Here is a 17,244-nt window from a genome sequence, read left to right as displayed (position 1 = left end):
GAGCTACTCGAGAATAAGAATTGCCTGCAGCGTGTGTTCCAGATGCAGATTTCCAGGCACTTTCTCTACCCTCAGAGACGTGCCCTGGCCTTCTGGAACATTTGGGAAACACTGCTGCAGGTGGTTGAGCACAAGCAAAGGTTCTTGTAGCTGGAGTGACCTGCAGAATCAGGAGCTGCCTACAGAATCCGCGCACATTCCATTCATCCCAAGTCCTTCCTCACAGACCCCAGAAACGTGGGCAAGGTGCACCGGTATCCCATACCTACCCTTGTCCCAACTTCTGGATTTCTAGCTCATTGCCAAAGGCAAACCATCCAAAGAAATGTTACCCAAAACCCAAAGGAGGTAAAACAAGGACTTCCCGAAAGGCTGAGAATCTTAGGGGGTCCAAGGGAGCACTGCTGCCTGGCACAGCACCACTGGAAACCAGGGCAATTCACTGGACATCCTGCCCTTGAGGGATTTGCTTTGGCTGATAGTAGGAAAGCTTTCCATTCTGTTGGGTCTGGGCTTGCCTGGAACAGGTTACCACGTGGACAAAAAGCCAGAACTCCCCCTGGAAAGAGAAGTGGGGCATACCCTTTAGAGCATGGGCGCTACAGTGTCGATGAATCTAGAAGCAGGACAGCAGCAGGGATGGTGTGAAAGGCAAGATGGAAGAGAGAAGAAATAGATGGCCTTGGCTCCCCACATGGTTAGCTTATGGGGCTGAAAGAATGGACTGAGTTTTTCCTCCATCAGGGTTTGTACCACGTGGAGGGAATGATGAGTTTGGAATGTGTTGGCTGTGAGGGATGCCAGGGGCCACCCAACTTTCAAAGAGGCTGGGACCCAGCACTAGAAATATGGCTTTGGCACAGAGGTTAGAGGGGAAGGCTTGATGAACAACAGCCAGCCAAGAACGATCTCCCTAGCTTAAAAAAAAAAAAAAAACTGTGGTGCTGCAAAAACCTTTCATTTTCACTTCTCCCTTTATAATATGAAAACGAGACAGATTCATCAGGTTGATTTGGGCGGGGGGAGGATCAATACTGTCAGGGCTCCCAGAGACGAGCCATCAGTTGTTATTTATGAAGTGCTTTCCCAGGTCTGGGCCTGGCTCCTGGCTGCTTTGAGAAAGCCCACAGTTTGCAACCTCTCAGAGCAAAGACGAGCCAGCTGGAGAGAGCTGTGCATAGAGAAAGGTCACATAATTATGTCTTGAACTAAGATGGCTTTTTTGACCATGATTTCCTAGCCTCTCTGATTTTATTTAAAAAAAAAAAATCTTGGATTTATTTTCTTAAGCCCTCGCATATTAAAGTTTAAAAATGAAAGAGCCATGTAAATTCTTTGTTATTGATTTTTAAATATGTAACTTGTGTTTAAGCCTGTTTGCAATAACCCTTGAATTGACCGATTTTTGTTGGTGTGGTGTATACCCAAACTTGTGATGATTCCACTAATAATGTGGTAAAGTTTTCAACCTTTTCTATTCCTGTTTTCCTTGCCAGCATCTCAGACACTCTAATCCTGGAATTGGTCTTTAGGAGGGAGGTTTTCAACTCTGGGGACCCATGGCATTGGTTGTGGGGTACGGAAGGAGCAGAGGGCTTGGCGATCCGGCTCCAGAAATGGGCCCTGTCACTTACCAGCCTGTGATCCTTCACAAATTCCATCTATGAGCTGTAACTACCAAAAATAGTGTTCCTGTCTCCTTCCGTAATTGAAAGGATTCAATGAGCTATGTTTATAGGAAGTGTACTGTGCATTCCTAACTTAGTGTATACACCCCACCTCCCCTCCTCCATGGTAGGAGCTCTTGAGAATTGATTACATCTGAATTCTCAGTGTTTTTAACCATTGGAGGGAAAACAAACTACAGGACAGATACTGAGCACTGAGCTGACTGGGTTCCCAGTATTCTGGGTGCTCCAGTGACTAAGATACTCTTGCCTTCAAGTTCATCAGGAGATCAGTTTAGTCGCTCAGTCATGTCCGACTCTTTGCTACCCCATGAACCACAGCACGCCAGGCCTCCCTGTCCATCACCAACTCCCGGAGTCATGTCCATTGAGTCGGTGACGCTCTCCAACCATCTCATCCTCTGTCGTCCCCTTCTCCTCCTGCCCTCAATCTTTCCCAGCATCAGGGTCTTGTCAAATGAGTCAACTCTTTGCATCAGGTGGCCAAAGTATTGGACTTTCAGCTTCAAAACCAATGAACACCCAAGACTGATCTCCTTTAGGATAGACTGGTCGGATCTCCTTGCAGTCCAAGGGACTCTCAGGAGTCTTCTCCAACACCACAGTTCAAAAGTGTCAATTCTTCAGCACTCAGCTTTCTTTATAGTCCAACTCTGACATCCATACATGACCACTGGAAAAACCATAGCCTTCACTAGATGGACCTTTGTTGACAAAGTAATATCTCTGTTTTTTAATATGCTGTCTAGGTTGGTCATAACTTTCCTTCCAAGGAGAAAGCATCTTTTAATTTCATGGCTGCAGTCACCATCTGCAGTGATTTTGGAGCCCCCAAAAATAAAGTCTGACACTGTTTCCACTGTTTCCCCATCTGTTTCCCATGAAGTGATGGGACCGGATGCCATGGTCTTAGTTTTCTGAATGTTGAGCTTTAAGCCAATTTTTTTACTCTCCTCTTTTCACTTTCATCAAGAGGCTCTTTAGTTCCTTTTCACTTTCTGCCATAAGGGTGGTGACATCTGCATATCTGAGGTTAGTGTTATTTCTCCCGGCATTCTTGATTCCAGCTTGTGCTTCCTCCAGCCCAGCGTTTCTCATGATGTACTCTGCATAGAAGTTAAATAAGCAGGGTGACAATATACAGCCTTGACGTACTCCTTTTCCTATTTGGAACCAGTCTGTTGTTCCATGTCTAGTTCTAACGGTTGCTTCCTGACCTGCATACAGGTTTCTCAAGAGGCAGGTCAGGTGGTCTGATATTCCCGTCTCTTTAGAATTTTCCACAGTTTATTGTGATCCACACAGTCAAAGGCTTTGGCATAGTCAATAAAGCAGAAATAGATGTTTTTCTGGAACTGTCTTGCTTTTCCGATGATCCAGTGGATGTTGGCAATTTGATCTAGGGGAGATGAAAGGAGTTTTTCAGTAACTAAGATGAGAGAAAAGATGGTGAGGGCCCTAAGAGAGTATGGATGAAGTTTCTTAGGCATCCAACCTGGGGGCAAGAACAGATAAGGATTTTGGAGGTTCGAAACTGGAGCAGCGTTTCGGCACCGTTGACACTTTGGCCAGACTCCTCCTCGTGGTGGGCAGGTGGTCCCATGCACCTTGGGGTGTTGAGCAGCGTCCCTGGCCTCTGCCCACTAGATACCTGTAGCACCTTCCAGTTACGAGAAGCAAAATATCTCTGGACATTGCCATTGTCCCTTAAGGGTAAAACCCGCCCGCACCTCTCCCTGGCCCCCTCCCCGGGCCTGTTGATGAACCACTGAACTAGCTCTTTAACTTGGGCATGCTCAAGCCCCACATGGAACCACATGGAACTCCAGCACTGGGATCACTGTCCACCACTGAAAGATGATACAGAAAAAACCAGCTCTGTGTAGCCAGCAAAGCCCTGCCTGTTTTATGATCAGGCAGGCGCACTAGGAATGGGCCACTCGAAGCCCCTCCCTAACCTGGAGAAGAAGAGATCAAAGCCTGCAGTTCCAAGAAGGCCAAAGAAGTTTTGCGTTTATCATTGACTCAACTGGGTAATTAAGAAAAGACTTTCTGAAAAAACAGGGACCTTCTGCTCGGGACCAGCTTCTCCACTGATAGACTAAGGACTTGGTCATATCACTTACTTTCCAACCTGTTTCCTCACCTGTTAAGTGAGGAGAGTCAAGGTTTCCATCTCGTAGGTAACTGTACAAATTGAGCGCCCAGCGCTGGCCACGTACACTCCGAGATGTTGGTTGTCATCATGTGTATCGTTATTGCTGTTGCAGTCATTGCTGTCAAGCTGAGCTTCCCTCTCAGGGCAGTTCAGCTATTAAAAACCATTCCCTTCGTTGCTGGTGTTTCCACAAGAACTTTCCTTGCACCTCTATCTCCGTGCCAGCCCCAGTTTCCACCATGGGGCAAACTGATCCATTTGACTTACTTAGCAGGTATGTTTGGGGCACCGAGTATATATGTCAGCCCCCATTCTAAGTTCTGGGATGCAGCAGGGTAGGCACAAAAATCCCCTGCCTTCATGTGGTTTGGATCACGATTGATGAAAATTTTGCCACATTTTGGCAAAATAGCCACCTCCCCCCAACCTCCTACTGTTCCTTTTTTTTTTTTTTTTTTAATTGGAGGATAATTACTTTACAATATTGTGGTGGTTTTTGCCATGCATCAACATGAATCAGCCACGGGTGCACATGTGCGCTCGTCCCCCTCCAGCCTGACACCTCTCCTTCCACCTCTCTCCCCACCCCATCCCTCTGGGTTGTCCCAGAGCACCCGTTCCTGTGTTAGATGGATCCTGTTCTGTTTTTTTTTTTTTTTTTTTACAATGTTCTTTCTTAAATCAATGGTTCTAGATCAGCAACAGCACTCAGGCTGTTAGAAATGCAAATTTTGGATTTATATCCTAGACCTACTGACCCAGAAATTCTGGGTGTGGCCAGCAGCTTGGGGTTTGACAGGTACCCCCAGCCCAGGTTGAGAGGCACGGTTTGGGGAAAGATGCCCCTCAACAAAAAGGACTAGGGGAAACCAAGGTCTGAGTTGGGCCGTGTTACGTGCTGCCATCAGAGAGGGAGTTGCCCATAAAATGTGTGTGTGAATCGCTCAGTCATGTCCAACTCCTAGTGACACCATGGACTCATGGTAGCCCGCCAGGCTCCTCTGTCCATGGAATTCTCCAGGCAAGAATACTGGAGTGGGTTGCCGTTGCCTTCTCCAGGGGACCTCCCTGACCCAGGGACCATACCTGGGTCTCCTGCATTAGAGGCAGATTCTTTACTGTCGGAGCCACCAGGGAAGCCCTGCCCAATATAGTACATTTCCAAAAACAGCAGAGCTTATGAAAGACAGTCTTAGATGTATCAAGACAGTTCAAAACTGGCAGCGTGCTTTGATCTCTTCCGGGCCTGGCCTCCCTCCTTGAAACAGGAGGATCCTGCAAGCCACAGCGCAGAACTCAGTCACAGACATTCTTAGCCTTCTTTGGGCTTTTCAGCATCCTGTGAATGGGAAAACTGCTTCCTTCCCTTTTCTCCAGAAGCTTGTGATGTGTGTGTTTGACAGTTATGCTCCTTCTTTAAATGTCTTCTCTTTTAATCATCCTCTTATCTATCTGAAAGTGAAAGTGAAAATGAAGTCACTCAGCTGTGTCTTGACTCTTTGCGACCCTCTGGGCTGTAGCCCACCAGGTTCCTCTGTCCACGGGGTTTTCCAGGAAAGAATACTGGAGTGGGTTGTAATTTCCTTCCCAACCCAGGAATCGAACCCAGGTCTCCTGCACTGCAGGTATCTACCACCTGAGCCACCAGGGAATCCCATTCTTTTCTATCTAGCACCAGTAAAAAAAAAACAAAAAAAAAACCCTCACATCATAAGCCAGCTAGATGGACCAGGCTTCCCTGAAGATGAAATGGTAGCTCTCCGTACTCGTCTGGTAATTTGGGTATTTAAAGATACCATGAGGAGTAAATGAAACGAGAGACCCTGGGCCAGCGTCCAGCCTGGAGCTGGGCACAGAGTGTCCAGCCACTTGATAAATTCCCGCCCCTGTTCCCAACTCATTATGAAAACCAATAAAGGCATTAAATAGATACCACAGTTATTTATGTGAAAAGCTTTTGACTATAGACAGTTTGAATGAGTATGAATAACCATCATATAAATTATAACCCAAATCATGGAATCAGCAGTTTTGATCTGTTAAAACTTGTATTAAATATGTATGTAATTAAATAAACTTTAGAGACTTAAAAGAAGTAGATGTTACCTGATTTTTCTTTTTTTTTTTTTTCATGAAAATGGATTTTTTTTTTTTTTTCTTTGTCTGAAAGACATGTGGGATCTTAGTTCCCTGACCAGGGTTTGAACATGCACCCTCTGCATTGGAAGCATGGCATCTTAACCACTGTACTGCCAGGGAAGTCCCAAAGATGGATTTTTATTTTTTTAAAGCCCTAATCAGATTAACAGAAATTCTTTACTTCTGCACTAACCCAAACCTGGTTCTGTTTATATGGAATCTGTTAATGTAAGAGCCATCTTCAGTTTACAAATGCTAATTAATTACTATTATGTTGATTATGTTAAAAGGCGTGTTTGAGATGGACTGATGGTTCCTTTTGATAAAGGGTTGTGTCTTGAAAATGCACGTGGAAGGTTATAAAGCTTTTCTGTGGTCCAGCTTGGACCTGTTGCTGTCTGCTTCTACAAGTGCCTCTCTGGCCATTGTTAGGCCTTTCCTCCCCCCACTTCCATCTGCCCACCTTCAGCCAAAACAACTTCTGGTTACAATGATGTCTTTCAGTTTGCCATTTGTGGTTGATTGTATTATAGAGGTTGGGAAAGTAAGGCGAGCAGTACTCATTTCTTGCTTCCTGCCTCGCTCGAGAATAAGGATCAGCTTTTCTCAGTCCTTGACTTTGAGCGTTCACTCCTGTATATGGTTAAGGGTGGCCAAGGTGTGGCCCTGCAGTGCCGCCCCTCTGAAGGTCTGTTATGACGCGGTGCCCACCGCCCTTTCCAAAACCAGGTCTGGGAACCAGGGTGTGGGCTTCCCCTGTGCCGTGCAGAGTAAAAGAAGTATCTAGACTAGAAGTAAAAGACTAGAGCCATGCTGGCTGCATAGTTGAGTTTCATAAATATTTTTTTGATGGATCTAAACAAGCATCATCACATTTGACAGTAACAGGTTACTGAGCGCTGGAGTTTTGCTGTAATAGAAGAATAATGTTACAGTGGTCAGCTTGTGGGCTGCCGCTTTGAAGTCAGCTAAATCTCCGGCTCTTTGCACCTTGGAGAAGTGCACTCAATCAGACTAGACATAGACCCCAACTTGGCACGATTAAGGACTTTATTTATTTATTGCCCTGGGGACTACTTGGTGTAAATCAGAGTTCTGGAGGTTGATGAACTGGAATGCAAACTTACTAATTTACTCTGAGAAACATAACTGCCAAGTGGACAGTTGCAGAAATTGGTGTTGCCTTGGGTTTGCAATCAGAAGGTTATTAGCTGAGTCAGAATACGGGGTTTGACTCATCCTGTTAGCATCTTCCCACTGTGCTGGCTCCCCTCTGGAGCTCACCTGCAGGGTCGGGAGGCCTGCCTTCTGCTGGAAGAACATAATGGACACTGTCATTTACTCGGGCGTCCCGTGGTGTCTGTTAGGATAACACTGACTTTGTTGCCTTTTTTAAGGGAAAATACTTGTTTTTAGTCCAGGTTTGTTATTTAAAGAAATCAAAGATGGTCTAAGTCAGTGAAGTAAAGTTTGAAATACCCTCTCCACTCCCTCCTAGTCCTGCTTCACTTTCCAGAGGTGACTACCACAGCTTGGTTTGTCCCTTTTATATCCACTTGCAAATATATATGTTATATGCAGATGCAAATTGCAGCTTGCAGTTTGTACTTAACAGGTATTAGATGCATTTCCATCTTAATGTCCGTTACACCTTGTATGTGACAGTCACTCAGTCTTGTCTGACTCTTTGCAACACCATGGACTATACCGTCCTTGGAATTCTCCAGGCCAGAATACTGGAGTGGGTAGCCGTTTCCTTCTCCAGGGGATCTTCCCAACCCAGGGATTGAACCCAGGTCTCTCGCATTGTAGGCAGATTCTTTACCAGTTGAGCCACCAGGCAACTGCTGCCCATTATATGGGATATGCCACAATGTAGTTAATTCTTCCTATTTGATTTTTATTCCTAATTTTATAAACGGTTGTACACTAAATGTCCTTGTACATATGTTTTTGTGCGTACATGTATTTCTGAAGGTTAGATTTCTTTAAAAATTTTTTAATTCAGGTATAGTTGATTTAGAATATTATATTCAGGTATACAACATAGTGATTCAAATTTTTTATAGATTACACTCCATTCAAAGATCTTATATGTAGACTTCTCTACATATATTGAATTTGTAGATTGTATTGTATATATTATATTGAATATGTAGATACATTCATATCTATGAATGCATATTCATATTATATTGCATATGTAGATTTCTATACATATATTGAATTTTTGTCACAGGGCACTTATAGTAAAATGCTGGATGGTTGTTGTTTAGTCACTAAGCCACGTCCGGCTCTTTTGCACCCTCATGGACTATAGCCTGCGGGGCTCCTCTGTCCATGAGATTTTTCTAGGGAAGAATACGGGAATGGGTTGCCATTTCCTTCTCCAGGGGATCTTCTCGACCCAGGGATTGAACTTATGTCTCCTGCATTGGCAGGTGGATTCTTTACCACTGAGCTACCTGGAAACCCAAAATGCTGGATAGATAGGGCCAAATTGTCACCGATTAAAAGCCAAAGCAACTCTTCTTCCTCTCACCAGTATGGAGAATGCTTCTTTTCTCATACTCTTTACAATATGAGATCATGTTAGTTGTTTTGCAGTTTTGCTCATGATGATTTTGCTAGAAATGCTAGATTCTATCTCCCGATTCTTGTTTTGTGTTTCTTTAATTATACGACTGTCATCACCACCACTGCTGCTATTATTACTGCTGCTGGTTAATAATATCTGTTGGATGTTTTATGTGACAGGATTGTTTTAAGCACTTTAAATGAAATTTACTAATTTAAAGTTCAAAATCCCTGTGAATGTGCTATGATTATTGTTGTGATTTTACAGATGATGAAAGAGAGAGGAATTAGTCAATTTAAGCATCTCTGCCTAATGTATTTCTGAGTTGCTTCTTTGTATCCTTTATCATTTGTGTTTATACAGCTATTTATAGTTTTCTTACTGATTTATTGGAGCTTCTCAGATACTGCACTTGCTCTGTATGTATGTGTGTGCACATGTGTGTGTACTAAATATTTTTTTTGCCAGTTTGTTGTTTTTCTTTTCTATGAGATGTATTTCTCTGTACAGAAATTCTGCTCATTTTTTAATATATAAAATTATAGTCTTTACTTTTGTCAGTTTGGCGGCCCTTCCTAATCCCCAAATTATAAACTATTCTCCGTTTTCTTCTTCTGACCTTATAATTTTATTATTTTGATGCTTAACCTCTTTGGAAGGGGTTATGTGTAGGTGTTAGAGATCTGACCCCGTATTTTTCCCAGATGGATAGCTAGTTACACTAGTGCCATTTATTGAGTGGCTCAGCCTTTACCCGTGAATGTGAAATGCCACTTGTGTTGTGTGTGTGTGTACATGTGCGGCCTCGTGCACGGATCTTTGTTGATCAGTACTTGGACCTTCTACTCTGCTCTGCTGATATCTTTGTCTCTTTCTAAGGAAATACCATCCCTCTAAATACAGTAATTTTATGCTATGTTTTGCTATAAATTGGAAAAATCCCATCCCCTTTCATCTTATACTTGGTTTTTTCATTAAAATTGCTTTTTATTATTGAGTCATTATTGGTTTTCATTATTCATTCTTGCAATTGTACAGACTGGGGTTCTCTCTCCCCTCTCCACTGTCAATTTGGGGCCATAAGAAAGATAACAGTTGCCTACTTTATTGTGACTGAACCACCACCACAACAACCTGATTGAATAGTTTTGTACACAAGGTATGGCAATGAGCATCTTAAATATATTATTTCATCTTGTAAAGCAACCCTCCCTCATCTGTCAAGGGGGAAGGTGAGGCTCAGTGGTTAAGCTGTTTGTCCCCAGCTACATTTCCAGACGAAAGGATTTCAAACCTCTCTCTTAACTCTGATGCTCCCTGCCCACCCCTAGACACGTGGAGTCTCTTCATGGGGTACCTACAGGCCTTTGTCTGGGGTGGGTTATCAAGTGTTTCCATGTTCTGCGGGGCAGTTGATGGCACTTAAGCAGTCTTTATTGTGTGAAGAAGACCTAACAAGATCCCTCCTAAGGACTCAAACATTGGGGCAGCAAGAGTTGAAAGACCTGGCTTTGCCAAGAGTAGTTTTTCCAATTTAGGATGAGTCAAGGTGGGGCCACAGTGTAAAATATAGAAAATGAGAGGAGAGAAATCACTTAGCAGATGCTTCTTAGGCTGGATACTGGTTTAACTCATCCTCGGCTCTGAGAGCATCTTTGGGTCAGGGCATGGATCATACAGAGGTGAGGTATACACTGTCCTGGATGTTAAAGGAGAGGCATTTTGATGGAAGAGGCCACAGACAGGACTCTGGGAGCTTCTACAGTTTCAGAGAAAGGGCAGCACGTGTTGGAGGAACAAAGGCCTGCAGAGATCCTAAGAGAAGGGTTTAAATAGGGATGCTTTCTCTCTCTGTCTAAATCCATCTACCTACCAATCTATGGGGCTTCCCACGTGGCGCAGTGGTAAAGAATTCACCTGCCAATGCAGGAGACACAGAGACACGGGTTCAATCCCTGGATTGGGAAGATCCCCTGGAGTAGGAAATGACAACCCAGTTCAGTATTCTTGCCTGGAAAATTCCCTGGACAGAGGAGCTGGCGGGCTACAGTCCACGGGTCTGCAAAGAGTTGGTCACAACTGAGCAACTGAGCACCAGTCTAAGACGTCCTGTCTCACTGCTGGTTGCCTCTGGATTCAGTTTCTCTCAGGTGCCTTCTGTGGGTTTTTAAGGGTGAAAGTAATTTTCTTCGGAGAACTTTGAAACTGCCTCCCAAACAAGTCCAGCTGAGCTCCCACCAGGAGTCGTGGAAAAGTAATCCTATTTATTAGTAGTAGTATATTGATTTTGTGTGTAAAATGGACCCAGAGGCCTGTGACAATGAGTCCATTTGAAATTATAATTTAAAATACCTAACAGAATAGCCGGGCAGAACTACCACCCCCTGAATGTAAATTATTAGATGCTTAGTGAATTTCTCATGTGCAGTAAATTGGCAATCAGCAGGTCAAATTTTGTTTTTTAATATCCTAAATTCTTTCATTTTTTCCTTTTCTTCAACAGTCACAGGTGTAAGGATAGAGGCGTAGCTATTAAATCTCAGGGACCCATATAAAAATAATAACATATAGTTGTGCTTTGTTGTTCACTTGTTTAATCAGTCCACTTTACCATAAAACACAAGGCACTTCATCAAAGAATTCTTTTGCTGCATGACTGCACTCTTAATTTTGTGAAAACTTGCAAGGTTTCCTTCCAGACTGAAAGGTAAATGTATGATTACTTTATTACCTATTTAGCACTGGCTGCCCAGCCTTGATTTTAGGTCTGCAGTTATGGCTGGTACATCCGTTTCAGTCCCACCTGCCCACTGGGCAAATCTTTCCAATCACCACCTAGTGTCCCAGGACTGTGACTCCCAGGCGGGCCGCGGGGCTGCTCTGGTGGTGACCACGTGGTGCGGGGAACTCTGATGCCCTGGCTTCACCTCTGCTGACCTGAGCTTTCCCTCGCTCCTGGGGCTGAAGTTTTAACTCTGCCCACTCTATTAGCTGTTCTTCTCCATCTTTCTTTTAAAATATACTTTCACTTTTTCCTTCCCATCCACACCCCTGCCCCCCCCCCCAATACAACTGCCCCGGCATCCTGGCTTTTTCCATTCTAGACAAATGATCTGTCCACTGTAACTGTAGCTCCGTTGTGCTGATATCTGTTGAAATTAGACCTAGAATCTAAATGCAGCTTCATGGAACGATGGATGAGAGAGACATTTTTCTCTTCGAACAGCCTGTGATCTACTGCTACTCCAAACCACCTATCTGTAACTTCCCCACGATGATACCTGGGGGTGGGGGGTGTTGGGGGGAAATGGGGAAAGGGACTTAGAATTAAAAGTTCTGTATAAGGCACTGGGTTAGCTGGTTTTGCCTCCATAATAAAGCAGCAGGGTGTTGCCCACCATTGCTAACTGCTCCCTCCCCTCAAGCGTATTGAATGGACTTCAACCTCATTGCATTTCTTATCCTGTGATAGGAATCGAGAACCTTCCCTGTATTCACACCCACTGCTGCTTCTTACCCTAGTGTGACTTTGTAACCTAAAGATGAAACGTTTCACTTGTGCTTTAGGGAATGTGCTGCCCAAATGTCATTTTCCTTTAGAAGTTCAAAACAATAATTGGGTCCCGAAACTACTCCTGCAAAGATAGGTGTGTGACAAATATGACTGTGTTGGAGGCAGGCCAGACTGCGTGGTGATTTCTTGGGAGGCTGCTTAGGAAAGAAGGATGGACCAGGGCCCAGCTGGCAGAGGGGTTTGCTGGGGGGTCAGGCTTCTCGTGGGGACATGGGGCCTGGTGGGGCTCACAGCCTGGAAGGGCCAGATCAGTTCTTTCACACCTTGGCTCATTTCTGATTTGTCAGGTGTGAGCCATCTTTATGGCCTCCTTCCGCTCAGATCCCCTGTGACTTTGTCCACTAAGCTACAGGGGTACTTGGGGGCTCAGGGTAGCCGTTCAGCTGCACCCATGCATTGGCTGTTCCACTGGAGGTGACTGGGACCCTAGCAAGGAGGGGAAACCACTGAGGGCGGGGTCCTCCCTTCAGTCACCACACCCTTTCCCAGCCAGACTTGATGTCGCTCACTTCTCCTCTTTTCAAGTCCTAAGGGTTAATTATGTTGTTTACTGTTTACATTTGCATTCCTGATAGTGCTCTTTCACAGTGAGTTGGCTCCAGTTCATTTTCTAGTCTAAGTAGATCTCAGAAGCAGGGTGTGGTTCTTCTGGCCTTTGAGATGGGCACAGTTCAAGTGCAGCAGGCCTAGAGAATGCCACAGTCATTCAGAAATCGCTGAAGATCTCTGCCTGCCCGCAGCAGGGACTTTGGTCCCTGCCATCTAACGACTCACTGAACTGAAATTTAAGTTCTTGCAGCGATTCTGAGAAATACTGAGAATTGTTATTTCTGGGTTGCAGGTGAGGAAAGGAAATGAAGGTCAGAGACATTTAGTGACTTGTTTTTCCCCTCAAGGTTAAGAGGTTGAGGTTAAGAGGTTAGAACTTAGCAGTTACTTAGTTTTAAAATCTCTGCGCTGTGGGGGCTCAGCAAAGTTACTTCGCTTTTCTAGACCTCAGTTTACTCATCCATAAGGTGGGATAATTCATGGCCTGCATCTCCAGGTTGATGGAGAGACAGATGAGAAGGCACATCATAAAAGGTGACCAGAAGGTTAGGTCTTCCTAGATGGGGTGAGCAAGTAGGAGAGATGGGACCGAAAACAGATCTCCAGTCTAAACCTTGCATTAGTGCTCCACTTCCTCATATAAAGAGAATTAGAGGCGTCTTTAGATAGATAGACCTGTTGCATTTAATTATACTATAAATATGTTTAGAGCAATTTTGACCATCATGGATTCGGTGCAAATTTTGTTATAACTTTTTTCCCCCTTCTCTCTGTTATTCTAAGCTGAGCTGCAATGATACTTTTAAAAATTGCCAGGAGCTCAGGACTAGAGAGAGAATCAAGAGACTAAAGGTTCTCCTAGGCCAGTGATTCTCAACTGGAGCAATTCTGCCCTCCTGGGGATGGATATTTGACGGTGTCTGGAGACATTTTGGGTTGTCATAACTGCAGGTAGGAGGCTGCTACTGGCATCTGGTGGGCAGAGGCCAGGGATGTTAAGCATCCTGAAATGCACAGGGGCAGCCTTCCTTGTAGTAAAGGATTGTTGTTGTTTAGTCGCTAAGTTGTGTCTGACACTTTTGTGACCCCATGGACTGTAGCCCCCCCAGGCTTCTCTGTCCGGGGGATTTCCCAGATAAGAATATTGGGGTGGGTTGCCATTTCCTTCTCCAGGATATCTTCCTGACCCAGGGATTGAACCCATGTCTCTTGCATCTCCGGAAGTCCATTATCAGGCCCCCAATGTCAGCAGTGCTGAGGTTGAGAGGTCGTGCTCTCAGATAATCCTACTTCTATTGCAGTCAGACTTTCTTCCATTAATGCAGAATCATTTAAATCTTTTCAAACAAGGTGTGCTCATTTCCTAAGGTATAGTGTTTTCCACGTGAGCTGTCTTCTAAGTCCTGAAAACTTTGGACCATGTCTCGGACTATAAGGGGAGGAGGAGACAGGAGAGGAATTTGTTCAGCTGTTCCTCGAGGTGTGTAAAGCATTCAAATCCAATCAATTTTTCTCAACAACTTTCTTTTTTGTGTGTTTCTTTCCCCCCACCAGGGTCATATAGCCTACATTAATGTTTTAGTTTTTGTAAGCACGAGGTAAACAGTAAGCTATACAAATAAAATGGGTTCTTAATACATTTTAATCGCTCTTTTTTTGTACAGGTAGTTTATGGCTTTTTGCTCCTACACATGGATTTCGGGGGAATTTTAATATTTATTCTTAAACTTTTAAATTTCTTTCAAATTGAATGACCATAATTGTTAGAATGAACCATCAGTTCTAATGGGAATCCTGTCAGAATAGCAACTTATTTGAACTAGTCATGCTTTGAGCATGTGGTTTATTGAAGTTAAATTAGGAAGTTTAAATTCTAAAAAGAAATCTTACTTTTAAATCCTAATTTTGATAATTTTCCATTCTGGGATGTTAAGGTAAGTAGGATTGCCATATAAAATAAAAGATGCCACCAGATAAGTACTTTTAGTTTAAGTATGTCTCATGCAATATTTAGGATATACTTATAATAAATTATTTGCTGTTTGTGTAAAACTAATTCAGCTGAGTGTTCTGCATTTTTATTTGCTAAATCTGGCAACTCTAGTGATAGAACTCAGAGTATTGGAAAATACCAGGAAATTCCACTCATGTCTGGCATCTCCCTGCATAACTTCATCTTGGATGCTGTACTTTATAAAACTGTTAAATAATACGTTTCAGACAATTATTTGCCAAAAAGATGGAAATAATTTTCTGAAGGCAATTTGGAAAATTTGTTCTGTGATCCATTGATCTTTAAGGGTAGCTTGAATAAACTAGAAGTAATCTCATCTGAAGTTCAGAAGTGCCATATATCTGAGCTTAAAACTCAGCTTCAGAGATGAAACTTGGATGGGAGAGAATCCATTCTATGGTTTGACTTCCAGGGATTACCTGGAACTTAAATGAGGACTTAATAATCTCTAAACTCTTTCTGCTGCTCCTTTCAGTGCTGAAGGGCCAGTTACATCGAATGGAACAGGTAGATTGTAAAAGACTTTAGATTGGCTTTGGAAAATAGCAAAAAAAAAAAAAAGCCAATCAAAATTCTTCTCTGAAAGACAGATTTTTTGTGGGACTTCCCTGGTGGTCCAGTGGTTGAGACTTTTCGCCTTCCAACGCAGGGGCTGCGGATTTGATCCCTGGTTAGGCAGCTGAGAAGCTAAGGTCGATCCCACATGCCTCGTGGCCAACCAACCAAAAAACGTCAAACAGAAGTAATATTTTAACACTCAATAAAGACTTTAAAAATGGTCCACATTAAAAAAAGAATCTTAAACAATAAAAGAATTTGCAAGAGTCTACGGAAAGCCTGCATGCCCAAGTGAGTCTTCTGTAACCTCCCTCTCAATTATCTACTGATAGCCATACTTACCCTTTGGGAGGAAAGCAGCTGTCATAGATGCCAACATCTTGTACGTCTTTGTGGCCTGGAAATGGGTCCATTGCAGAATGTTGCTGCCTCAAGGATGTTTTTGCCTCTGGAGGAAAAGCCAGCTGTGTCAACTGTCGTCACCTAACTGCACGTTCCCTTGGGTCCCATATCTTTTTCCTGCAGTCCACCCTGTTTTCAGCCACCTCTGGTGCCAGCAGAACTGCTTTTTGCTTTCTCCCGAGGAGCTCTCTAGTGCCACACGCACTGCAGCCTACAAGTCAAGGGAGCTAACACCCCTAGAGGCAACCCTCCACTCCCTGGGAAAGGAAGGAAGCCATCAGTTAAATGGCCCTGCCTCCCAGAACAATTTTAGGGGGCATTCTGTTACCCATGGCCGTGAACTGGTCCACACTCTCTTAAACAATACACCTGCCTCCTGCCCCCTGCTGCCCACTTCTTCTCCCTGGGAGCACTTCCAAATAAACTGTTTGCACCCAAATCCTTGTCTCGGTTTTTATTTTTGGAAATGTCTAACATTAAGACACCTGTTGCATTAGTTGCTAGGGCTGTCATAACGAAATAACCACTGACTGGGTAGCTTCAGCAATAGAAATTTATTTTTCAGAGTTCTGGAGGCTGGCAAGTCCAAGATCAAGGTTAGGTTCAGTTCAGGCCAGCAGGGCTGGTTTCTCCTGAGGCTTCGCTCATCTTGGCTTGCAGATGGCCACCCTCTCGCTGCCTCTTCTCATGGACCCTGGGCATGTGGATCCCAGTGTCTCTCTGTGTGTCCAGATCTCTTCTTCTAATAGGGACACCAGTCATTGTGTTAGGGCTCACATTAACGACCTCTTTTTCACTTAGTCATCTCTTGAAAGATTCACTCTGAGGTACCAGGGGCTAGGGCTTCAACCTATGAATTCTGAGGTGGATGTTCTTCAGCCCAGAACACCTGTGAAGAAGAAAAGGTTGATGTAGAAAATGAACTGTTGTGAAAGTTAGTCACTCAGTCGTGTCCGACTCCTTGCAACCCCGTGGACTATGGCCCGCCAGGATCCTCTGTCCATGAGGTTCTCCAGGCAAGAATACTGGAGTGGGTAGCTATTCTCTTCTCCAGGGGATCTTCCCAACCCAAGGATCAAACCCAGGTCTCTGGAGTTGCAGGCAGATTCTTTACCGTCTGAGCCACCAGAGAAGCCTGCCCCACCATAATTATTTGGTCCCAAGTTTGTGGCTTTTTCCACAAAAATTTTCCATCTTGTCTATCCTAGGACCTTGGAGAGGTAGGCCTAGGAACTTGGAGTGGAAAAAAACTACAGTAGTTGGCTATCTTGCTTTAAGTTTAGGGAGCAGCCTGTATGAGTCCACTCCCGCCCCCTTCATTCTGGAGCAGTCATGCCAGGCAAGGCTGCTTCAGCCTGAAGGAGGTTAATGTCTTAAAGAAGAAAAAGACATCATTAGGCATACATCAGCAGAAAACTGTTTGAGATAAAACTGACTATATGGTACAGTCCATGAACTTAGAAGTTTAGGGGAGACAGGCTGCTTCAGTGGGGTTGAATTTCTTGTCACTGAAGGACTGATCAGATTATGACAGGTCATGGTTGAATTAGGTGATTTGTGGAACTCCCTACCCTGAGATTCCCT

At 44.0% G+C, this 17,244-nt stretch overlaps 1 protein-coding gene and 1 long non-coding RNA gene across 5 annotated transcripts in view; both read left to right on the top strand.

The window, feature by feature from the left end:
* The window catches only part of E2F3 (E2F transcription factor 3), an 84,574-nt gene that overhangs the window by 10,142 nt on the left and 57,188 nt on the right, over positions 1 to 17,244 (top strand). The window lies entirely within an intron of this gene.
* On the top strand, positions 14,042 to 16,099 carry LOC147347662 (uncharacterized). The gene is made up of 2 exons (XR_015152425.1): positions 14,042 to 14,166; positions 15,350 to 16,099. It is a non-coding gene; the product is annotated as an uncharacterized LOC147347662 (long non-coding RNA).

Source organism: Bos grunniens, chromosome 23 (assembly GCF_055505025.1).
Source record: "Bos grunniens cultivar Pamir isolate PY7600 chromosome 23, Bosgru_T2T1.0, whole genome shotgun sequence".
NCBI lineage: Eukaryota > Metazoa > Chordata > Mammalia > Artiodactyla > Bovidae > Bos > Bos grunniens.
Note: the sequence above shows the minus strand (reverse complement) of the source record. Positions and strands in the feature narration are given on the sequence as shown.